The sequence below is a fragment of the Physeter macrocephalus genome, chromosome 9, assembly GCF_002837175.3.
Source record: "Physeter macrocephalus isolate SW-GA chromosome 9, ASM283717v5, whole genome shotgun sequence".
Lineage (NCBI taxonomy): Eukaryota > Metazoa > Chordata > Mammalia > Artiodactyla > Physeteridae > Physeter > Physeter macrocephalus.
The window spans coordinates 12,649,440-12,674,971 of record NC_041222.1 but is presented as its reverse complement, the minus strand read 5'-3'; the positions used below and the strand labels follow the sequence as shown (position 1 = coordinate 12,674,971).

At 39.3% G+C, this 25,532-nt stretch overlaps 1 protein-coding gene and 1 pseudogene across 3 annotated transcripts in view; one reads left to right on the top strand and one right to left on the bottom strand.

Moving 5' to 3' along the window:
- The window catches only part of KIAA1958 (KIAA1958 ortholog), a 183,440-nt gene that overhangs the window by 18,023 nt on the left and 139,885 nt on the right, over window positions 1-25,532 (top strand). The gene's annotated exons all lie outside the window — the stretch shown is intronic.
- On the bottom strand, window positions 20,762-22,464 carry LOC102996542 (cyclic AMP-responsive element-binding protein 1-like; annotated as a pseudogene).

Sequence of the window (25,532 nt, the reverse complement as noted above, 5' to 3'; positions counted from 1 at the left end):
GGAGCCCTCCTACACTGTTGGTGGGAATGTAAATTGGTACAGGCACTATGGAGAACAGTATGGAGGTTCCTTAACAAACTAAAAATAGAACTATCATATGACCCAGCAATTCTACTCCTGGGCACCTACCCAGAGAAAACCATAATTCAAAAGATATATGCACCCCAGTGTTCACTGCAGTACTCTTTACAATAGCCCGGACATGGAAGCACCCTAAGTGTCCATCGACAGATGAATGGATAAAGAAGATGTGACACATATACACAATGGAATATTACTCATCCATAAAAACAAACGAAATTGAGTTATTTGTAGTGAGGTGGATGGACCTAGAGTCTGTCATACAGAGTGAAGTAAGTCAGAAAGAGAAAAACAAATACCGTATTCTAACACACATATATGGAATCTAAAAAAAGAAAAAAGTTCTCATGAACCTCAGGGCAGGACTGGAATAAAGAGACAGATGTAGAGAATGGACTTGCAGACACGGGCAGGGTAAGGGTAAGTTGGGATGAAGTGAGAGAGTAGCACTGACATATATATAGTACTGAATGTAAAATAGATCGCCAGCTAGTGGGAAGCAGCTGTAAAGCACAGGGAGTTCAGCTCAGTACTTTGTGACCACCTAGAGGGGTCAGATAGGGAGAGTGGGAGGGAGACACCTTTGTATAATCGCAGAAAGTTTGGGACAACACCACACTACATCTTTATGATGGAAAGCTTCTCACTTTTCCATAGCATCATAAAAGAGCTCTCTGTGGATGGATGGTAGTGATGGTAGCACAACAGTGTGGATGTACTTAATGTCAATGAGCTGCACACTTAAAAAGAGTTAAGATAGTAAATTTTATGTTATATATTTTACCCCCTCTCCCCCACTGCAAAAGAGCAGTTCTCTCAGTTACACTCTCTCCTTATATTCCAAGGTGTGGCACAAATTGCAGCTGGTTACTAAATTGGACTTCCTTCAAGTGTGGGCTCACCAAAACTAAGAATTTATTTACTTACTTATTTTAATTAAATATTTATTTATTTAGTTTTGGCTGCATCAGGTCTTCGTTGTGGCCCACAGGGTCTTTTGTTGTGGCTCGAGTGCTCTTTGTTTCGGCATGCAGGTTTCTCTCTAGTTGTGGCGCACAGGCTTCAGAGCGCATGGGCTCAGTAGTTGCAGTGCATGGGCTCTCTAATTGTGGCGCACAGGCTCCAGAGTGCACGGGCTCTGCAGTTGCAGCACGCAGGCTCTTTAGTTGTGGTGTGCAGGCTTAGTTGCCCCGTGACATGTGGGATCTTAGTTCCCCAACCAGGGGTCGAACCTGCATCCCCTGAATTGCAAGGGAGATTCTCAACCACTGGACCACCAGCCAAGTCCCAAAGCCAAAAATTTATAAGTGGTTGTAAGCATGTGAAAAAAAAACCAATGCCTGCTGTCCATTTCTACTGCCCATGCTTTGGCTTTGAGTTTTTACCTGTTCTTGGTTAGATCCATCCACCTTTTATGTCAACAGCATTGTTATTAGACCCTTCTCAAATCTCCCCACACCACACAGTCCTCTCCTTCAGAGATATGTTAATCCCTCAGCACTAATATCATTGCCACCATTACATCTTGTTGACTCTGTATACATGGGAATAGGGATGGGAAACGATCGATACTGAAAAAAGAGCTGAAATCAACAGAGGAAATAAGATGGGGTAGAGGGACACACCAAAAAAAATCCCATTCTTTAGAAATTAAAATTAGAAGTGGTAAATCAGTTTGCTAGAAAGAACAAGAGCAGCAAAAACCTTGTGTGTGTGCATGTGTTTGGGTGTGTGTGCATGTGTGTATTGGCGGGGGATGAGGGGTCGACAAAGGCCCCAAAGTAACAATAATTCAAAATCTCTGTAATGCAGTCTGCAATTGTACTTAATCAACTACAAACCTCAGTGTTCCCTCAGTTATGAAATCTTACTCCAAAGTCCTGCTTTAAACCTATCAGGGGGTTTGCATATAGTGTATAGTCCCCACTTGGGGCAATTTGATATATGCAATGACTTCTAGGAACACAACTCCCCACATAAACAATGCCTACCCACCCATAGGTCCAAGAATAAAACGAGAACCATCTGAATCAGAGCTAACTTTATCACTATATTTTCATCTTGGGTTTCAATTTAGCATTTTCTTTTATATACAGTGAAATGCTAACAACTTTGTCAACCATGTTTAGGTCATATTCACTGAGTTTTCTGTGGTTCTGCTAAAATACCCACACTTTTTCCCAGTCCCGTGGGTCAGCAGTCTATAAACATGGAACAGCCTGCCTTTGAAAGAAGCCACTTCTGCTGAAACGGCATCATATGTGCAATGTGGGCCTGAGTGTAACCATCTGGCAGCCCACTCAGATTCACTGTTGGATGGATGCTGAACCTACCAGCTCTCAATCTGTCCTCAAATCTTAAACCTAAGAGCTACTTGCAGATTTCCAGTCAGGGCAAAGTTCCTGTTAAATGTCTGTTAAGACAAAGTGGGATGAACTTAGAGGCTTTTTTTTTTTTTTTTTTTTTTTTTTTCTAAAGGAGAGTTCAAGAAAAGAATTCAAGATACACATCACCCCATAGGTCTTATCTTACGTGCTGTACACAGTGAGTCAATACACCATGCACAAGCTCTGGCATCAGACAGACATGTTTCATATCTTGGCTCCAGCAACTACTAGCTGTATAACTTTGAAGAATTCACTTAACCTCTGAGACTCCCTTTTCACATTTTATAAGATGGAAATAACAGTAACAGTACCTTAGTTCTATGGTTGTAGTAAGATGACATATGTAAAAGACTGACAACATACCCAGCAAAAAAGGCTTTTAGAAACTTCTCTGCACAACTGTCACTATCCAGTACAACCAACCGCCTCTCTAGTTTTGCTGTATATTCAGCACTCAACTCAGCTCACATAGTCTGTCCTCAGTAAGTGGTAGCTATTATTAACTACACTCCTCATCCAAACCAGCTCTATCTATCCCCTGACCTCACCTCTGCTAGTTTGCAGATTCACTGACCCCATCTACTCACTAATTATGGCATCTCAGAGGACACTCTACAGCCAGCCAATGCCCCCTTCTTCTCTCCAAGTGGCACCCTGACCCCTCCCTCACCCTGCATAGCTGATTCATCAGTGCCTGCTAATACTGGGCCAGTTCTATGCAAGTCTAGACTAATGACCTATGCTAAAATGACATTAGAGCATGTGTTCATACACCTACGTTCCAGAAAGATTTGTTCAAGGGCTCACTTTTAATCATTTTTAGAAAAATATTTCACTAAGAAATTCTAAACTACCTTCCTTAGGACATTCAAAAGTATAAAACAAGGTGAGGAAATTCCAGGCCATAGACCAGAACTGACATATGGCTTAAATTTCATGTAATCCAGGCCACAGCTTCTAAAACCACATGGTTGGTGCTTTAAAATCAACATATCCAATTATGAATGTATCTGAAAGGTCTTGGCATCCTTCCAGAACCATCCTCCACCCTTAGCATCTGATTCTGACATCACTTCTCAAATTAGGTGTCATGAGTAATAAAAAGAAATCAGTTTCTTTTTTAAAAATCTTTATTGGAGTATAATTGCTTCACAATACTGTGTAGTTTCTGTTACACAATAAAGTGAATCAGCCAAATGCATACACATGTACCCATATTTCCTCCCTCTTGAGCTTCCCTCCCATCCTCCCTATCCCACGCCTCTAGGTCATCACAAAGCACCAAGCCGATCTCCCTGTGCTATGCTGCTGCTTCCCACCAGCCAACTATTTTACATTCGGTAGTGTATATATGTCGATGCTACTCTCACTTCGCCCCAGCTTCGCCCTCCTACCCCATGTCCTCAAGTCCATTCTCTATATCTATGTCTTTATTCCTGCCCTGCAACTAGGTTCATCAGTACCTTTTTTTAGATTCCATGTATATGCGTTAATATTTGTGTAGTATTTGTTTTTCTCTTTCTGACTTACTTCATTCTGTATGACAGACTCTAGGTCCATCCACCTCACTATAAATAACTCAATTTTGAAGAAATCAGTTTCTAATTGGTGGTTTTGATGATGGTGGCTGTGATGGTAGGTGGCTTTGCTGTAGGTAGGAAAGATATTGCCCAGTTGTCTTTACACAGCCCTGTATCTTGCTAATTCAGGCCACCCACACTTGTCAGCTTGAACGTACTCCCACCATCCGCTTGACTCTAAAAGAAGTCTGGGGCGTTTGCGATCCTGCTCCTGTGGCGATGCCGGTTCACCTAGAACATTGGGGCCGGGAGGCCAGTCCTGAGGTCAGGTGGTATTACCTCCGTTTTACAGATGCAGAAACGTGGCCAGAGTTGCACATGCCAACAGACTAGATCCGTCGATCAAAACAGAAACCTAGCTCAGTGAATCCTGCAAGAGAAAGCGGATGTTTTCTGCAATGGTGAAAACAGTCCTGTTTACAAAGAAAAACGAGAGGCAGAGAAGAGAAAGCAAGCAAGGAAAGAAAAGAGCAAAGGAAACCCTAGAGAAAAAGAAACTCCTGAAAGAACAATGGGAATCAAGTAAAAATGTGCCCGTAGAAAGAACTGCAGCTTCTGACTGAAAGAACCTGCCGGATGCCTCCAGGGATGGCAACTGCAAGCTCCACCATCAGCGCAGCTGTGATGGGCTCCAAAGACAGCAAAGTTTCTGAACAGCAGACAAACTGTAGTGAATAGTGATGCACACTTTGAGAGTAAAACTATAAAGAAAAAAAAAGTCTGGGCCATGTTGATTCACATTTCCATTCTGTCCACTGTGACCAAGAGACAGATGCTGAATATTAGGTCCACATAATGAGACGGAGTCCTTGCACCAGTGCCATGGGCAGCTGTACCAATGACCCACTAGAGGCTGAGCCAAGTCCTTCTGAATTAGTATATTCATCTTGCCCAGCTGTAGACTCAGGGTTGGGTAAGGGGGGTAAGCTTTATGCCATACCCAAGGATCAAGCCACAGAAAAGCAGATATAGCAAGTGGAAATAAGGAAGCTGATCCCAGTGGGTTCAACAAGGGTCAGGGTCTATGTCAAAGCAAGCAATGAGAATGACTGCACATTTCAAGTCAATCATATCTGTGGTATGGAACCAAGGAGGAGGTTGGTTCCAGAATAGAACTTGTTGGACCAAGAATCATTCGTGGTCCTTTTAAAGGCACCAGGAGCTGAGATAGGTGTATGAAGAACAGGGACTGGATAGATATCAAATGTGATTCAGGTGAAAGGAAAGCAGGCTTTAAAAACTACTTTAAGTAGTGTGTAAACTGTTTAGAAATACAAGACACTAAGAATACCACACATTAAAGCCCAAGGAGAACAGGCAAAGCAGTGGACCCGGGAAGATGTTTGCCTTATATGCTTTTATTAGAAAAAATGTTTAAAGATTGAAGAATAAAGTAATTACATATACAACTAACAGCTTGAACATGATTTAAAAAAACAACGGAAGAAAGGGACTATAAGGTAAAGGAGAAATTAATACAATCAAAACCAAAACAAATGGACTTTTCTGGTGGTGCATTGGTTAAGAATCCTCCTGCCAATTCAGGGGACACGAATTCGAGCCCTGGTCTGGGAAGATCCCACATGCCGTGGAGCAACTAAGCCCATGCACCACAACTACTAAGCCTGCACCCTAGAGCCCGCGAGCCACAAGTACTGAGCCTGTGTGCCACAACTACTGAAGCCTGTGCGCCTGGAGCCCATGCTCCGCAACAAGAGAAGCCACCGCAATGAGAAGCCCGCGCACCGCAATGAACAGTAGCCCCCGCTCGCTGCAACCAGAGAAAGCCCATGCGCAGCAACAAAGACCCAACGCAGCCAAAAATAAATAAATAAATACATTTATAAAAACAAAAGAAACAAAGGAGGAGATAGCAGTCTCATCACAAGCAAGTCACATCATAAGGGGGAAGAAAGATCAAATATAAACATCATTCATTAAGCACCTCCTAGCTCCAAGTACTCTATGCCAGGTGCTAGGGACAGTATTGAAAAGGACCGACATATGCTGGCTAGATCCAAACCACAGATGGTCTAGAAAGGTTTATTAGAAGGAAAACTCAGGATCTAGCTTCCATTTTTAATCTTTATAGTTTGAATTTGTTCTTATTGGAAAGTAAAAATTAACATTTATTTGTATCACTAATATAAATTTTTGATGATCTGGATTTTTCCCTCTTTTAGAATACTTACAGTGAAAAAAATCCATGTATTTCTCACAGTTTCAAACCTTGTTTATTTCTCTGTTCCTTTAGTTTTCTTTTTTATCAGTGCTTCTGCTTCCTCTGCCACTCTCTTATCTGTAGTTTAAGCTTATGGGTATTAATTTACAAAGGATGCCCACACCTCTTAACTGTAAAAAAGTTAACGTAGGACCAATATACCCACTTACTTGGAGTGTAGAGTATCATGTAAATGGTGGTGAAAACATCAGGTATATGCTGTTGCTTTATCAGACATACTAAATAATGCACAACTACTGCAAAATATCAATTTCATTCTGTCTCTAGTTACTTGAGATTATGCCACATGCATTATCTTATCTACAACTGAAGGTAGTACTTATACTCAAAGCCATTGCTAAAGACTGAATTAAATTTCCTTGCAAGTAATACACATGTAGCTTACCTACCTCTGTCTTTTATATTTTCCATCTTAAGTGTCTTCAAAACGTAAAAGCAGTTTAATTTGCTGCTTCCTTTCTATTAGCCAGTTTAATCGATCAAGCCAAGTGTAAAATGGCAAAAAACTGTTTTCACTTTGCCATTTTCCCAAACACATGAAACTTAAGAACTCCTTGATCTTAATTAAGATGACATATCACCAAGGGAACTGAATCACCTCTCTTCTATTACACTGGTCCACTTCCCACAATATTGTATAATTGGGAACAAGAGACAAGGTGATGCATTTATATCAGCACTTACTGAAATAGTAATTAAACGCTTTAATAATCCAACAATCATGAACATAGTCCAGTGCAACCAAATTATTCCCATGCGGTTACTGTTTTATCAGAAACAAGTTAGTATAAAAATGTTTTTGAACTCCAAAAGGTATACTCCATTACTCATTACTGTGACTTATAGCAGTAATATGTATCTGCTGGAAATGCCTGAAAGAACTGTAGGATTTGGAATTTATTTTCATGATCACCACACCTATTTTGCTTCTCTTACACAATATTTATTCTTTCAGTAATAATCACTGAGCACCTATGTACCAGGCATGAAAGAAGGCAAAATAATGTATAGAAATGTTCAGAAGAGACACAAGGATAATTCAAAAACACAACAAATTCCTAAAGGCCATCTGTATTTGTCTTTGATTAGGCTTTTGTTATTGTTAACTTATATTTAAATACCAGAACATGTGATGTCTTGCTGTGTCCAACATGTAAAAACTAGATCATTACTTGCCATTTGTGACAACAGGGATGGTTCTAGAGGGTATCATGCTTAGTGAAATAAGTCAGACAGAAAGACAAATACCATATGATCTTATATGTGGAGTCTAAAAAACAACAGAAATAAACAAAACAAAGTGAAAACAGACTCACAGATACAGAGAACAAACTGGTGGTTGCCAGAGGGGAAGAGGCTGAAGGGTTGGGCAAAATAGGTGAATGAGGATTAAGAGGTACAAACTTCCAGTTAAAATAAATAAGCCAAGGGTATGTAATATACAGCATAAGGAATATGGTCAGTAATAGTGTAATAACTTTGTGTGGGAACAGATGATTACTAAACTTATTGTGACCATTCATAATGTATGTAGATATCTAATCAGTATGTAGTACACCTGCAACTAACATAATATTATACATCAACTTATGTTTCAATTAAAAAAAATAGATCATGATACTTTCAAATGGATCCTGAACAGTTTGCGATGCTATGAGCATAAGTTCAGACATCATAAACACCTAATTTGTGTTAAATCTCATGTTAGTATAATAATAGTGTAGATTAGTAAAAACCACCTGACGTTTTATAGAGCAATCAATAGAGAAATAATGAATTAAAAACAGCAAAGAATTATATTTCTTCTGCTTTCTTTGGCTGTCATTTATTCTAATTCTGTTTATTCTATTTGTATTTATTTTATAGTTTTAGCTCTTACATGTTGTTCGTCCATTTTGAGTTAATTTTCATATTTTTTGGCAGCTACTATGTAAAATAGTATGGAGGTTCCTCAAAAAGCTGAAAATAAAGTTGCCATATGATCCAGCAGTCCCACTGCTGGGCATATATTCAGACAAAAAAAAAGGTACATGCACCCCTATGTTCACAGCAGTACTATTTACAATAGCCAAGAAATGGAAACAACCTAAATGTCCATAGACGGATGGATGGATAAAGAAGATCTGGTATATATATACAGTAGAATATTAGCCATAAAAAAGAATAAAATAATGCCATTTGCAGCAAATGGGTGGACCTAGAGATAATCATACTAAGTGACGTAAGCCAGACAGAAAGATAAATACCATATGATATCACTTATATGTGGAACCTAAAATATGACACAAATGAACATATCTACAAAACAGAAACAGACTCACAGACATAGAGGACAGACTTGTGATTGCCAGGGGGGAGAGGGGGTGAGGAGGGAAGGATTGGGAATTTGGGATTATCAGACGAAAACTATTATATATAGGATGGATAAACAACAAGGTCCTACTGTATAGCACAGGAAACTATATTCAATATCCTGTGATAAACCGTAATGGAAAAGAATGTGAAAAAGAATATATATGTATGTATGTATAACTGAATCACTTTGCTGTACAGCAGAAATTAACACAACATTGTAAATCAACTATACTTCAATAAGATTAAAAAATTTTTTTTTAAATCTCATATATATGGTATGAGGTAGAAGTCCAGTTTCATTCTTTTTTTTTTTTTTTTTTTTTTTGTGGTATGCGGGCCTCCCTCTGCTGTGGCCTCTCCCGTTGCGGGGGACAGGCTCCGGACGTGTGGCCTCTCCCTTTGCGGAGCACAGGCACCGGATGCGCAGGCTCAGCGGCCCTGGCACACGGGCCCAGCCGCTCCGCGGCATGTGGGATCCTCCCAGACCGGGGCGCGAACCCGGTTCCCCTGCATCGGCAGGCGGACGCGCAACCACTGCGCCACCAGGGAAGCCCCAGTTTCATTCTTTTTGTATAGAAATCCAGTTGTCCCCAGCACCATATGTTGAAGAGGTATATAGTAAGCTGAGGCAATCATGGAGTTCCCTTTATTTCTCATCTCTCAGAAATCACTGTACTTCATTGCCTGATATCCAATGTCTTAAAAATCACCGTTTACTATATTTTGTCTGGTTTCTTAATTGTTTCAGTTGGTATGATGGTTAATTTTAGTCTCAACTTGACTGGGCCACAGGATGCCCAGACATTTGGTCAAAATTTTTCTGGCTGTGTCTGTGAGGGTGTTTCTGAATGAGATTACATTTGAATCAGTAGACTGAGTAAAGCAGATTGCCCTCCCTAATGTGGGTGGGCCTCATCCAATTAAACTAAAACCTAAAAAAGCTGAGTAAGAAGGAAACCTCCTGCCAGACAGCTGAGCTGAGTCATCAGTCTTTTCCTGCCTTCTGACATTGGTTCTTCGTGGGTCCGAGGCCTTCAGATTCAAACTGGAACTACATCATAGGCTCTTCTTGGTCTCCAAATTGCTATTTGGAGAACTTGGGAGTACTCAGCCTCCATAACTATGTGACCCAATTCCTTATAATAAGTACACACATGCACACACACACACCCCATTGGTTCTGTTTCTCTGGAGAACCTGAATAATACAAGGGAGTTGATAAATCTGCTCCTAGTTACTTCATCTTGGCCAGAAGCATAAGTCTAATGTATTTTTAAGACAATACTTTATGACAGGACAAGCAATTACAACAATAGTCATGAATACTTTTTTCTTACTTTTCTGCAAGATTCATACTTTTGCCATAGCCATGAGTCATGGTTCTTTGTGAAACTGAGCAGGACCCTGAGGTGCCCTCTGGGATACAAAAGTCTTTCTGTGTCCCCAGTTTCTTATTGCAGGATGAAGACCTCATTCTCCTAGACCTTCCTGAATACCAAAGAGCAGATTCAAACAGTTGCTAATCAGGGAAGTAAGGGAATGCAGAAACAAAGGAGGAGCGATCAAAAAAAAGGCAATGCAGCTACTAAAGAAGGATGCTGGTTCCTCCTCAAGGGGTATACATAACAGTATCTTTGAGTTCTTCCGCAGGAACTAAGGCCCCCATCCAGGTGGAGAATGGTAACTTCAGGCTGAGCACAAGATTCCTGGAACACTGCCCTGTTACCTCACCACTAACCAATCAGAAGAAAGTCACACACCCTGCAGCCCTCACCCCAAATCTTGCCTATAAAAACTTTTCCCGAAAATCATCAGGGAGTTTGGATTTTCGAAGCATGAGCCACCTGTTCTCCTTGCTTGGCCCTGCAATAAATGTTTCTGTGCTCCAAACTCCAACGGGTCCTTTTGTTTGGCCTCATTGTGCGTTGGGCACACGAACTCATGTTTGGTAACAAAATGATAGTAATGGAGACCCTTGAATGAAGGAAAAATACCTAGAATTTGGCATCAGTCAAATCTGTGTGAGAATTCCTTTTACTGACCTATTCTTTGATTCACTGGGACCTAAACTCAGTTGATCCCACCATGTTTTCACTGTCCCAGTACCCCATCCTCACTTCTTTCTTTATGCAGCTTAGATTTGATGGTACTGGGCTGGCCAAAAAGATCATTCGGGTTTTTCATAAGATGTTCCGGAAAAACCTGAACAAAACTTTTTGGCCAACCCAATACATCATTGAAAACAATCCCTTGTACACTCTCAATTCCCTCACCCCTTTCTTTCTTCAACATAAGCTAATGACTGTCTTCACTTTAAACTTATGACCACTAAACTCAAGTAAGTCCTTAGGGCTACCTATCTCCCTATTCCAGTGGTCTCAAATGTTTTTGTGCATTAGAATAACCAGAGGGCTTGATAAAACAGAGCATTTGTGCCAACTTTCAGAGTTTCTGATTCAGTGGGTCTGGGATTGATCTCTGGTGGCTGTGGGGTGGCTGCAGCCTACAGTGGCTTGAAGCAGGATCTCGGTTCCCCAACCAGGGACTGAACCCAGGCCACAGTGGTGAAAGCACCAAATCCTAGCTGCTAGACCACCAGGGACTAGTAGCTAGGGCAGGGCCCTGGCTCTTTGTCTGCTTTGAAGAAGGAATTCAGCAAAGAGACAGAAAGTAGTGAAACAAGTAAAGTGTTTATTAGGAGAAAAAAATTATGTTCGGATAGACACACCGTGGGCTCAGAGAGAGAGTTCCTGCTTTTGGGGTAGTTTAAATCACTTATATGGGGGCAGTTCTTCCAAGTGTCCCCCGGCCAGTCATCTTGCTTTGTCTGGCTCTGGGTCCATATTAGGTCTGACTCAGGACCCTGCCCTGTGTGCGCGTGCATCTTTTAGCTAAGGTGTATTCCAGCCCAAGGGTCTCTGGGAAGTTGACAGAACATATTATGGTCTGGCACCCCCTCCCTTCTCTGACCCCTGAGGAACTCTTCTGTGCATGTGTAGTTTGGGAGGTCTCCTTGACCTCAAGAATGAGAAATATGTGGTCTCTTTATCTTTTATCCAAGCAGGACTCAGCTCCTACTTGGTCCTGCCATTATCTTTATCTGTCCACAGGAAACAGATTCCAGCTGCTCAGCCTGGGGCCCATCTATTGCCTGCCCCAGGATGAGGCCCAAGAATTTGCATTTCTAACACATTCCCAGATGATATTGGTGCTGCTGGTCAAGGGGTCACACTTGGCTTGAATCCATTCACTCTCCCACTGTCCTAGTTGAACATCTCTTCAAATCTCCAATTCCTTCTGCTCCATAGTCACTCTCACTGAGGAAATAGAAGCATTCAGAAGATAATTTCCACATGCTCCCAATGTCACATCTACCTCTCTGACATGGTTCCCTTCTTGGTCACTTTGTCCCATCTGCAAAATCCTCCTTGCTTTTCCTCAAATGCACCAACATTGCTCCCACTTCAGGGATTTTGCCATGGTTGCCTGGATCACTCTTTTCCCCAGAGAGTTGCATAATCTACTCCTTCACTTTAGGTCTGCTTAAGTGTGTTCTTATTAGAGAGGCCTTCTCAGACCACCCTAAAAACCTCCCTGTGTGTGCCTGTCATTTCCTATCCCCCCTAACCTGGATTACTTTTCTCTAGGGCACTTATTACCACCTGATAGTTTACTTATTTGTTTATTTCTCTATCATCTACAGTTAGCTTCAAGGAGACTTTGAGGAGGAGGGAGGTAGTGGCAGCTGAATTCTCTGGGATGACACTAAATTAGTGATAACAGAACAGATAGCACTGTAATCTGTTTATCTAAGAAATCTGACTGTGAAAGAAAGGAGAGAAACAGGAACATGAAGCAGCAGGCTCAAGCAGAGGTTTCTTAGGATGCAGGTTGAAGGAGCAGGGGCCAGATCAGTGCAAAGAGAAAGTTTAATATTGAAGGTATGTATGGGAGACAGGCTTGCTTAAATATGTGGAAAGAATGGTCTCACAGAGCACAGATGTCTGCTTTTGTTTTTAAAGCAGCGGTCTACTAAGAGCAGGGCACTGTGGGAAATAGTTCACACCCCTTGCCACATCTGATTAATCTCCATAAGAAACCTAAGAAGGAGGAATTATCACCTACGTCTTTTCTATATAATCAGACATTCTACTGAGAGATGTTAACACACAGGCTTCCCTGTCCAGTTTCATCCTTCCTTTCTCCCTTACCTTACTTATAATTGATCCTGTTGGATCTCCAACTTCAGGTATTCATACAGTCAAATATCAGATCTTGGGAGCAAACTTTTGTGGAAGGGGCTGAACCACTTCTTAACTACCTCAGGCAGTTATCAAGCTGCCCACAGGTAATCAATTATTTATGCTCAGAGAATCCAGAAGTCACCCTGACTCACAAGAACCAACCTCTGCTGACTGACTCCACAGTGTCTTCATACCAGTTCACCTTCTGTTTAACCCTTAGAGCTATTCCAAATAGTTTTTCATCGCAGCGTCTACTCCAAATGCTTTCTTTCCAATTTCACCCTCAGCCCCTCCACTTTCAGCAGAAAGCCTTCACTCACCAAAAACATAGATGGCACCCAACAGAAAATGTTTCAAGCTCCCTTCCCTCTACTTCAAACATTCATCTTTCTCAGGAATGTTCCTTTCCTCTGTCCCATCATTATTCCTGCAAACGGTGATAACTGTATGGCTTCCTTTCCAACACCTGTATCCCTTTTTCTTGCATTATCTTACTACCCTGACTGGGACCTCCAAAACAATGGTGATAATAGACATTCTTATCTTGTTCCTGATTTAACCTGCAGACCTTCAGTGTTTTTCCTCATTTGGACAAAACTTCAGTGTTTCCCCTAACACTGGGCTTGGGTGTTGGCTTATCACAACAATGTTTATTTTAAATGCCTCAAGGGTGAAACATCCATAAGGAGCTGGTTCCAGGCTCACCGAAAGCTTCTTCACTATGATGAAGCTTAACCATACACAATTCTGCTAACACAGAGAAGATATTAGACATATCTACATTACCTTTTTAAAAAACCATATCTTTCCAGGCGTTTTAATCGCAAGTCAGCTATTTGTTGAAATCTTTATTTTAGTGTCTTCTTTATCACCAAATAATTTTCTTTCTATAATAACTATAAATGCAGTCTATGTTTGCTCATTTCGCAAAAGTACAATATAGGTGAGTGGTCTATAAAAATGAAAAAAATTTAAATTGAACCATGTAGTGGCCAGCAGGACCAAATAATCTTATAAAAACCTTATTAGAGGGCTTCCCTGGTGGCGCAGTGGTTGCGCGTCCGCCTGCCGATACAGGGGAACCGGGTTCGCGCCCCGGTCTGGGAGGATCCCACATGCCGCGGAGCGGCTGGGCCCGTGAGCCATGGCCGCTGAGCCTGCGCGTCCAGAGCCTGTGCTCCGCAACGGGAGAGGCCACAACAGTGTGAGGCCCGCGTACCACACACACACACACAAAAAACCTTATTAGAAAAAAAAATTAGACAATCAGTTTTATAGTACAAACTAGCCAAGAGAAAACCAATTTCAAAAACAATTCTTATGAAATAAGCCAGAGAAACACAAATACCATATGACCTCACTTATATGTGAAATTTAAAAAACAAAACAAGACAAAAAACAAAATGAAAACAGACTCACAGTTACAGAGGATAAATGGGTGGATGCCAGGGGGGAGCGGGTTGGGGGTGGGGGTGGAATGGGTGAAGGGATTGAGAGGCACAACCTCCAGTTATAAAATAAATAAGCCACAGGAATGTAATACGCAGCATAAGGACTGTCGTCACTGATATTGTCATAACTTGTATGAGAACAGATGGTTATTAGACTTACCATGATCGTTTCATAATGTATGCAAATGTCAAATCACTATGTAGTACACCTGAAACTAAGATAATATTGTACATCAACTATATATTTTTTAAAGCAATAGCAAAAATAAGAGTATATTACAAAACAAAATGAAAATAAAAACAATTCTCAAATGTTTAATAATATATATTTTTATGACATGACTTTCAGCTGTTGTTTCACCTTCCAGCTAGACTGAATCAGACTTTAACCACCTTTCCAGCATTGTACATATGCAGGGAGCAAACAAAATCTATTGAAGCAAAGCAGTGTGTCTAAAAGGGCTCAATTAAATGGTGGAATGTTTCTTGTAAATTAAAGCCCTACTGAATAATCATCTTCCATGCAAATTATCTTTCATGGGGTGTTCCAACAATGTGCCATCATCATCTGTAGCCGATTTAATACATGCTTATTTGTAATGCTTGACATAATGAATTCTCCCTCTTTATTCCTGTAGAAATGAGAATGAGAATTTAAGCTTTTTAATTTTTCCTTGCTAGACTGCCTTTGTGAGTGCACCACTAGACACTATTTTTTCAAAACCTTCAGTGCAGAAGAATGATTTAACCAGATGCACACTACCAGTACATTTATCAGAAATAACATTTTAAATGGATTTCTGATGAAAAAAATACCATGTTATCCTCTCCTCCTCCAAAAAAGTAAAACTGCCCTGGATGCCCATAAGCTCACTCTCCTAATCCTTATCTCAAATGTTTAAAGTTTCTATCCTCAGACAAAAAGTCATATGCTAAAATGTAAATACACAAAATATTGTTAGCATAATGCATTGGGGGGGCCACATTTTTCCTAAAATTTATACAAAATCATATGTTTGTGTACAAATGTGTGTTTTCTGAGAAGAGAGTACAAAGTTTTTTCTTTTTTCTTTTTTTAAAATTTTTATTTGAAGTATAGTTGATTTACAGTGTTGTGTTAATTTCTGCAGTACAGCAGAGATTCAGTTATACATATCTATACATTCTCTTTTCATATTCTTTTCCATTATGGTTTATCACAGGATACTGAATAAAGTTCCCTGTGCTATACAGTAGGACCTTGCTGCTTGAGAGTGCAAAGTTTTTAATCTTGACTAGCAAAGGGGTCAAAAAAAGGCGAAAAGATTAAGAATTACCAAGTAAAGCTAAAAGATACACTATCTCAGAGGCATACTTTGATCTTACAAGTACGGAAAGTTTGACTGATAGCCCAGTGGATTCCAATTTAGTTCCCTTGGTGCTAATATGCTGCACATTTATCACACACAACAAAAATTCCTACTCAAAAGAATCAAACTAAAATATTCAATCATAGTCATTTCTTAAAACCTAAAGAGAGATTCCACACATCCTTCCTAAGCACTCCAGATTTATTATGTGCATTTGATGTATCAACCTAAACCCTGAAAAGAGTAACTGACAAGGGTGTTAAGGGGGAATCTGAGTCATATGCTACTCCTTGGACCAGAGCCTGGTGTACCAGCAGAGGGCTGGTAAAGAAAGGCTAATTCAGTAGCACAATTTCATGTTTCACAAACGTCTCTGTAAATGTATGGTTTCCTTCCCCCACCTCGCAAATGTTCCTAAAAGTCCTTAGCTTAACTATTAACTAAATCATAAATACTGAATTGCATTAAAAAAATTTTTTTGTCAGAGGTCTTTCCACTCACTTTAATATAACGGACTAGGAAGGTTCCCAGGGACCTTCAGATTCAATTAAATACCACAACTGCTACAACAGCAATGTACTACTGAACATGTAAGTACCTGAGTCCTGTTAGGAACTCACTACCAAAACTGCTACACTTCTAGTTGTTAATAAGCACAATCCCCAGGTTCTATTCAAAATTAATGTGCCCACAGAAACCCTAAGTAACAACGCATGATTTTGCAAGGAAGGCAGAAACTTTCTTATAAAGCTAGTGTGGCAGAAACACTGCTGTCTATATCTGCATTGATCTAAATATGTTAAAAAAAAAAAAAAGCTTGAGCAAGGAACACTTCTGAAGACTTAGCACTGAAGAAAACAATATCAACATTGGAAAAAATTTTCAGATTTTTCCAGGTATAAAGCAATAGAATCTTATGCAATCCCCAAATGAGCAAAAGCACAAAATACATTAGGTATACTCTATGTATATAAAATTATCCTTAAATAAATGCCACAAAGAAAAATACATTTAACTTTTTTCACAAAAAAAATTGTTTTTACAAAATGTCACAGTACTCTATAAATTTCATTTCCTTCATATTTCAAATTTTACCAAAAGCTTTACCATATGGTATTTCAGAAATCATCATTTTCTAGAAAAAAATTTTTAATTGTTAATTCTTAACTATATCCATTATGTAAGTTCAACTGTTTCAGCCTCTTTGAGTTTAGGGGACACTCAAATACTAGAATTTTGGTTGAACCCCTCAAAAGACTGAGTCACATCCTCATGTATCACTCTCTACTTGATCCCCTTTCTTTAAATAGAGCTCTTTTCTGTCCTGACCTATATACTCACAAAGCAAAGTTCTTGCATGCTCCAGTAAACAAGCAGTCTTTCCTAGAGCTGGGTGGACACTGTCCTTTGCCTTTTACCACTCATCCTACCCCATGTTTCATCACATGACCCACTTAGACCTAACTCATGTTTCTCTTATTAAAATAAAAGTAAACATTGTTCTCTCCAAAATCTGATAACCATCTATAAGAGTTTATAGTATAAGTGCTACAACAGCACACTGTTTGAAGCCACTGTGCTAATTAGAATGATTAGCTTTAAAATGTTCTTAGTAAACTGCGTGTTAGCTATGAAATCAAAGTAGAGAGACATATATAGACTTTCAATAATATAAGTATTTGCTGAACTCAATTTTCTCTGGTGTCTAGTGTTTAAATACCTTCCCTTGTAGATATTTAAACCTCAATAATAATTTGTCCTATGTGCCTCACACTGTATGTACTCACATGAATTTGTTTAATGCTCACAACAACCCTATGAGGTATATACTTAGTATTATATACTGCTTATAAATGTGAAACTAAAGCACAGAGAGGTTAAGCACTAATAAGGGCCAGAAACAAGATTTAAACCCAGGTAGTCTGAGTCTAAAGTCCATGTTCTTAACCAGGGTGCTAGCCAAAAGAATTCATTATTAGCACGTATTTGCTACAGTAGTTTTGGCACTGGGAGAATTTGGACAAAACAGATTTAGGTATTATTATTTGCAAGGATTTTCTTTAAGTTAAAGATGAGGTAAATTATTAATCACAAAAAGCACTAAAGTGCTGGAAAACCTCAGATCGAATGATGATGAAGCATACAAACACCTACGAAAAAGAACTAGAAGCCCAAGTTCCTTCTCTCCTCTTGATCATTTCCTTACGCATAAAATAAAGGGGCTAAACTATAAAATAGATCATTCCTACAGTTCCTTCTGGTTCAAACACTGAAAAATTAATCATTAAAAAAAGCAGCTACTGGGAATTCCCTGACGGTCCAGTGGTTAGGACTCCCCGCTTTCACTGGCAAGGGCCCAAGTTCAGTAGATCCCACAAGCTGCACATGGCGCGGCCACAAAAAGGAAAACAGCTGCTCCTCAGATGATTTAAGACACTGCTGCCTGCTAGCAGATTACAGTCAACCTGGAGAGGATCTAAAGTACTTGATTTCTAAAGTATTCAAAGACAAAAATATGCAAAATCCTTTAAGTTTTTAAATATGTTTTTTATTATAAAATATAGCCAAATTATAGGTGTTGGTAGTATAGTGGTGAGCACAGCTGCCTTCCAAATTATAGAAAGTTTAACAAAAAGAAAAATATAATTCATAACCCCAGTACATTAAAAATGTTAACATTTTAGGGTATTTTCTTCCAATCTTTTCCTTATGCATTGCTTTACATAACTCATTATTGAGCAGAGAAAGAGGGAGGGAAATGGAAGGGAGAAAGCTTTTTTTTTTTTTGGACAATTTATAGTAGGGATTTTTCATGTTGCCACAGGCTCTGCATGATGTATCATCAGCCCTACCCCCCAGTTACCTGTCCAACCTCATCCCTTGCAACTCCTCCCTCCTTCTGTCTACAGCAGCCCTTCACCTTATTGCTGTTCCTAGAACACATCAGGCACATTTCCAAGTCTGGCCCTTTGTACTTTCTGTTCCCTCTGCTTCAGATGCTATTCCTCCAGCTACCTGAGTGTCAAGACCTTTCACTTATTTTAGGTCCTTACTCAAAAGCCATTTTCTCAGTGGGACCTTCTAAATCTAAAATGTCAAGCCCTCACCCTGAAATATTTCATATCTCCCTTCCCTGCTTTGTTTTTTTTCCATCTTAGCACTTATCCCTTATGTGTTATTTTCTGGATTTATCTTGTTTATTCTGTCTCCTCTACTAAAAGTTCTATAAGGGCAGGAATTTATCTCTCTACTGATTTCTAGGCACCTAGAAAAGCACCTAAAGTAGCAAATGCCTAATAAATATTTGTTGGATGAATAATCTCTCTAATCGTCATTTTAAGTGGCTATGTCCTATTCCATTAAATGCTTACACCAAGGATTCATTTAATAATCCCCTTCTGATGGATATATTAGTTATTGCCAATCTTTCATTATTCCATATAATGCTCTATTGCAAGGGTCATCAAGCTTTTTCTGGAGCGGGTCAGATAGTAGACAGTTTCTGCTTTGCAAGCTCTCTAACAACTAAACTCTGGCATTGTAGCAAAAAAAGCAGCCACAGACAAGGAATGGTTGTGGCTGGTTTAAGGCTGCATCAGGCCAGATTTAGCCTGTGGTCCCTGGTCTCTGCTTTCCTGAATGCTTTTGTGCATGTATCTTTTTATATCTTTGCAGTTATTAGAATCACTAGATAAATGGGTATGAATATGTTTATGGTCCTTGATACATTTTATCAAACTGCTTTTCAAAATGATAAACATGAGGAAGGGGGACAAAAAGAACAGGGACACACTGATGGTCGTGGTGTGAATGGATACAACTACTTTGGAAAACTAGCAATATCTACTAAAGCTGAACATAAATACCCTATTACTCAACAGTCAGTCAGGATATTTTTCTTCAGAAAGGCTATGTTAGATACTAGAAGGAACACAAGAGGTTCCTCCGGGGTGCTGATAATGTCCTGCTTATTGATTAGAATGCTAGTCACACATGTTCAATTTGTAAAAATCTATCAGCTGTACACGCGATACATTCATTTTTGTATGTATATTATACTTCAAAGGGGTTCGGAACATCCATCCCCCAAAATATGCCACTTTGGCATACTGATTATTTTGAGCTATTAGCATTTAAGAATCACAAATGTAGAAAGGGCTCTCTGACCTCCCTCTTTCTACCTAAAAGCAGGTCATATAGTTTCCCGTGAGAAAGGTGCCCTCTTTATACAGGAAAAGAAGAACATTCTTATCACTGGTAACTGGAAATCAACACCAAAATGGATCTTAACAAACAAACCTACTAAAATAACCTTTATTGTCCATTAATTTCCCCCCGTTTATTTCCTAGTAGCTGTCTGACAATTTACAGCCCCAAGCTAAAACTCCTTTGTCTTGTGTCTTTTCTACAAATTTATCATTTCTTTGTTTAAAATATATATAAGCTCTCAATCCTAACTGCTTCTCTGGGTCTTCATTTTCCTTATGAAGACTCCTGTGTGCATGTAAAAAATATTAACCAAATTTGTATGCTTCTGTCTGATGTCAGTTTAACTCTTAGACCCAGCCACAGAATCTAGGAGGGTAGAAGGAAGTTTTTCCTTTGCTACAACTTCTAAGTTTAAAACAAACAAACAAATAAAAACCCCCACTAGGTACCCATCAGCAATAAATATGAGAATAAGTTCCTCCCCTCCTTTCCTCTCATCAGCAATGGGGCATTATCTCATTTTATATTTTTGCTAATTTGATAGACTTTTTTTAAAAGTATTGAGATTCACATATAACTTTATGTTTAATTATCACTGAGCCTGAACGTTTCTCTTGTTCTTAATTTTGTCTATTCACTGGAGTTTTATTATTTTTTTTGTAAATCATGAAAGTGAAACAACAATACAATGCCATAAAGACCTCAGTTCTTTGTCTATCATATTGTTGCAAATATTTTCTCCAGACTGTTGCCTTCCTTCTTTTTTTTTTTTTTGTTTTTTTTTTTTGTAACCAACATGGTTCTATTAAAAACTCTCTTCAACTATGGCATTCAAGAACAGCAATACAATATTTTCTTTAGATTCTTTCAATTCTTTCTTTCTTTCAGTTCTTTCCTGAGGTATTTTTTGTGGTTTACTTTTATTGTACTGCTGGATGCATTATCTTTGATCGTCCTTTCCTAAAATGATTTTTAAAGACCTGCAAAAATTTTTTATTGCATAGGACACTGTTCATGACACAGAGATCGGGAACTGCAGATATGTGGCACTGGAACAAGCCTTACAAATGTTGCATTTTAAGAATTTGTTGCGTACTTTTTTTTTTTTCTTTACAGTTTGCCTCTTTTAAAAAATTGAAGTTACAGCTAAGAGTTAACTATGTACAGTGAAGCAGTTTGGGAATGTTAGAGATTAGAAAATATGATGAATGATAAAGGGAAAAAAAAGTCATAATTCTTTCCGGCTTTATATTGTATTGCCTTCAAAAGCAACTGTACATATTGCAATCAGTTCATAGTTAAATATTTCTACTAATCTGTTTTAGGAGAGCAAATGTCTTTCAAGGTTTCCAGTTCCTCTATGAGCTTCTTGTTCTGAACTTCCAGCACTGCAACTCGACTCTCCAGACATTTGACATATTCTTTCTTTCGACGTCGACATTCTTTAGCAGCTTCCCTATAAGAGTAGAAGCAAAAGGGCAAAAACAAAACATTTATTTTCACATGCATGCTACTGACAGGGAGGCTGAAGTAAGCTTGGTAAGTGTGATCGTGGAGTTCCAAATCCTGGGACAACATTCCCAATGCGATTCCAAACCCTAAGACAAACTGGGTTCTGAAGGGTCACAAGCGTCCTTTCCACAAGTCCACATGGCAGTTAGTAAGACTGCTGCATCTCCTGCCTTGATTAGAGCTCTGGGCAAACAAGGCCCAAGTCAAAGGCAGTCACTCTGCTTTACGGCAGTAAAGATCTTTGAGGGCCTTGAGTTCCTCAATGAGAGTCTTGTTCTGGTTTTCAAGCACAGCCACATGGTTTTCAAGACATTTGACATATTCTTTCTTCTTCCTGCGACACTCCCGGGCAGCTTCCCTATTTTTCATTAGCCTCAGCTCCCGTTTGCGTGTTGCTTCCTCTGCTAGTTGCTGGGGACTGTGCAGGCTTCCCGGTGAGGCAGCCATCACTACTCCCTGTGGCAAAGCAGTAGTCGGAGCTCAGATCTGGTAAGTCGGCATGTCACCAGTGGTGGTGTATTGCCCCGTGCTAGTCTGATATATGCTAGTCGGCACTGCCATAGCAGCGATATTAGGTGACGTTCCTTCTTCCTCGGATTTTTCTTCTTCAATCTTGGGAAAACCAGGCACATCAGAGGAAAGGTCGTTCAGTATTTTTCTGTAAGAGGGTCTTCGTGAAAGGATTTCTCTGCGTTTATGAAAATCAATTACACTTTCTGATTCTGCAGACTCATCTGTCTCTGCAATTGTTGCTACCTTAGATTTGTTGTAATATATTTTTTCCTGCCACATTTGCTCATTATTAAGACATTTGTAATCAATGCTTTGCTCCTTCGTTTTCTTCTTTATTTATCCTGCCGCGAAGCGATTTACGTAGCGGGCCTCGTCACTGCTTACAGACGCTAGGAGGTGGGACGACGAGCTCCACCGGGACCAGCGCCGGCCCACGTCGCCCCACGTCAGCACTGATGCGGCCACCGCGGCCTCCCCGCCGAGCGCGACCCAACACGGCGTCGCAGCCGCCCTCCCGCGGCCTCGCGTCCGCCAGCCCAGCTCTGCGCCGCCTTCCTTCTTAATTTACTTTTTAAAAAGAAAGTTTTCATATAGCCAAATTGCCTGACCTTTTCACCTATGTACCTCTTTCTCAAAAACATTATATTGAACTATATTCTTTCATTTTTAACAAATATTGTTTCTTATTACATAATGTGTAGGGATATCCTTATTTCTCAGGCCAGTATGCTCTTAAAAAGACAAATAAAATATCTATTTGGATGATGAATGGGAAGGCTTCAACAAAAAAGGTATTAAGGCAAATCTATAGAATAAGTTTTGACTCCCAAAATAATCTTTAATAAGAAAAGCCCTAAACTTCTAAGGCAATTACTTTATTAACAGAAAGTTCAGATTTATGCCTTATCAGTGTATAAACACATCATTAGACAAAAGCTAAATATACAGGAAACATACTTTGTGTAAGACTTTAGATTGTCAGAGAGAAGCCAGCCAGTTAGTCAAGAAACAATGTAAGAATATATTATTACATATCAAGAATATATTCATACGCCACATATATTCATAACAAAATACATTCATTGTCATACTGTTATTTATAAGAGTATAGTTTTCATTGAATACATTCATATATATTAAATATACTCAAAAAGAAAATATTTGTAAGATGACTAGACTATCATATGATCCTTACCTTTAAAAAAGAGAACATTCCCTAAAACACTTCAGCTAAAACTTCACAGAAATCTTCAAAGGCTGATTTTTTTTTCTTTTTTAATTTTTAATTTTGAACTAATTTTCGACTCAGAAAATTTGCAAAAATAGGTCAGAGTTTCCACACACCCCCTCACCCAACTTCCTCTAATATTAACTTACATAATCATAGTAAAATTATCAAAACTGGGAAATTAACATTGGCACAATACTATTAACTAAACTATAGACCTTCTTAGAATTTCAGCAGTTTTCCACTCATGTCCCTTTTCTGATCCACCAGCTTACCTAGGATCCCACGTTGCATTTAGTTGTTATTCCTCTTTCATTCCCTCTATAATCTGTAACAGTTTTTTAGTCTTTCCTTGTCTTTCACGATTTTGACACTTTTGAAGAGTGTTGATCAGTTGTTGTGAAAAATGAACCTCAGTTTGGACTTGTCTAATGTTTTCTCATTGTAGAAGTGAGGTTATGCCTTTTTGACAAAATTGCCAGAGAAATGAGGTTCTGTCCTTAGTGCATCTTACTGGTGATAACCTCGATCACTTGGGTAGGTGGTGCCTGCCGAATTGCTCCATTGTAAAGTTACTATCCCTCCCTTTATAATTAACAAATATCTTGGAAGACATATTTTGAAACTATGTAAATCATTTTTCTCTTCTGAATTTTGACCACTAGTTCTAGCATCCACGGTGGATTCTGTTTGCAACAATTGTTTGCGGTGTTTGTCTGTTAATGTCTGTTTCTTCTGTGCCTTCTACATTTACGAATTGTAGAATATTATATTGTGTCTACTGTAAGGTAGAGCTAGAGACATAATCTTGATGAAATATATTATTCCTTAATCAAGTCTTTGAGAGCAGTAGCTCTTTCCAAAATATGATATATTTATCTCCTTAGACCTCTGTTGGTTTCCTATTTGTGCTCACAGAAAACTTGCAAAAATAGTACGGGTTTCCATACACCCCCCCAGCCAACTTCCCCTAATATTAACATGTCACATGTTACATGTTATTAACATTAACATGTTATCAAAAGTAGGAAATTACCTAGCTTATTTGAAGGCTATTAAAGCAATTAGGCAAGAGTTAATGGTGGCTTGGGTCACCTGGATAATTGGGGAGATGATGAGAAGTGGTTGGGTTCTGGATATATTTGAAGGTAGCGTGAACAGGATTTGTGAAAGGATTGGATGTGGAGTGAGAGAGAAAAGGAGGAGTACAGGATGGCGCCAAGATTTTTATTTTTTAACATCTTTATTGGAGTATAATTGCTTTACAGTGTTGTGTTAGTGTCTGCTGTATAACAAAGTCAATCAGCTATATGTATACGTATATCCCCATATCTCCTCCCTCTGTGTCTCCCTCCCACCTCCTTATCCCACCCTTCCAGGTGGTTGCAAAGCACCAGGCTGATCTCCCTATGCTATGCAGCTGCTTCCCACTAGCTGGCGATCTATTTTACATTCAGTACTATATATATGTCAGTGCTACTCTCTCACTTCATCCCACCTTACCCTTACCCTGCCCGTGTCTGCAAGTCCATTCTCTACATCTGTCTCTTTATTCCAGTCCTGCCCTGAGGTTCATGAGAACTTTTTTCTTTTTTTAGATTCCATATATGTGTGTTAGAATACGGTATTTGTTTTTCTCTTTCTGACTTACTTCACTCTGTATGACAGACTCTAGGTCCATCCACCTCACTACAAATAACTCAATTTCGTTTGTTTTTATGGATGAGTAATATTCCATTGTGTATATGTGTCACATCTTCTTTATCCATTCATCTGTCGATGGACACTTAGGGTGCTTCCATGTCCGGGCTATTGTAAAGAGTACTGCAGTGAACATTGTGATACATGACTCTTTTTGAATTATGGTTTTCTCAGGGTGTATGCCCAGTAGGGGGATTGCTGGGTCATATGGTAGTTCTATTTTTAGTCTTTTAAGGAACCTCCATACTGTTGTCCATAGTGGCTGTATCAATTTACATTCCCATGAACAGTGAAAGAGGGTTCCCTTTTCTCCACACCCTCTCCAGCATTTATTGTTTGGATTTTTTGATGATGGCCATTCTGACCCGTGTGAGGTGATAACCTCATTGTAGTTTTGATTTGCATTTATCTAATGATTAGTGATGTTGAGCATCCTTTCACATGTTTGTTGGCATTCTGTATATCTTCTTTCGAGAAATGTCTATTTAGGTCTTCTGCTCATTTTTGGATTGGGTTGTTTGTTGGTTTTTTGATATTGAGCTTCTTGAGCTGCTTGTTTATTTTGGAGATTAATCCTTTGTCAGTTGATTCGTTTGCAAATATATTCCCCCATTCTGAGGGTTGTCTTTTCATCGTATTTATGGTTTCCTTTGCGGTGCCAAAGTTGTAAAGTTCCATTC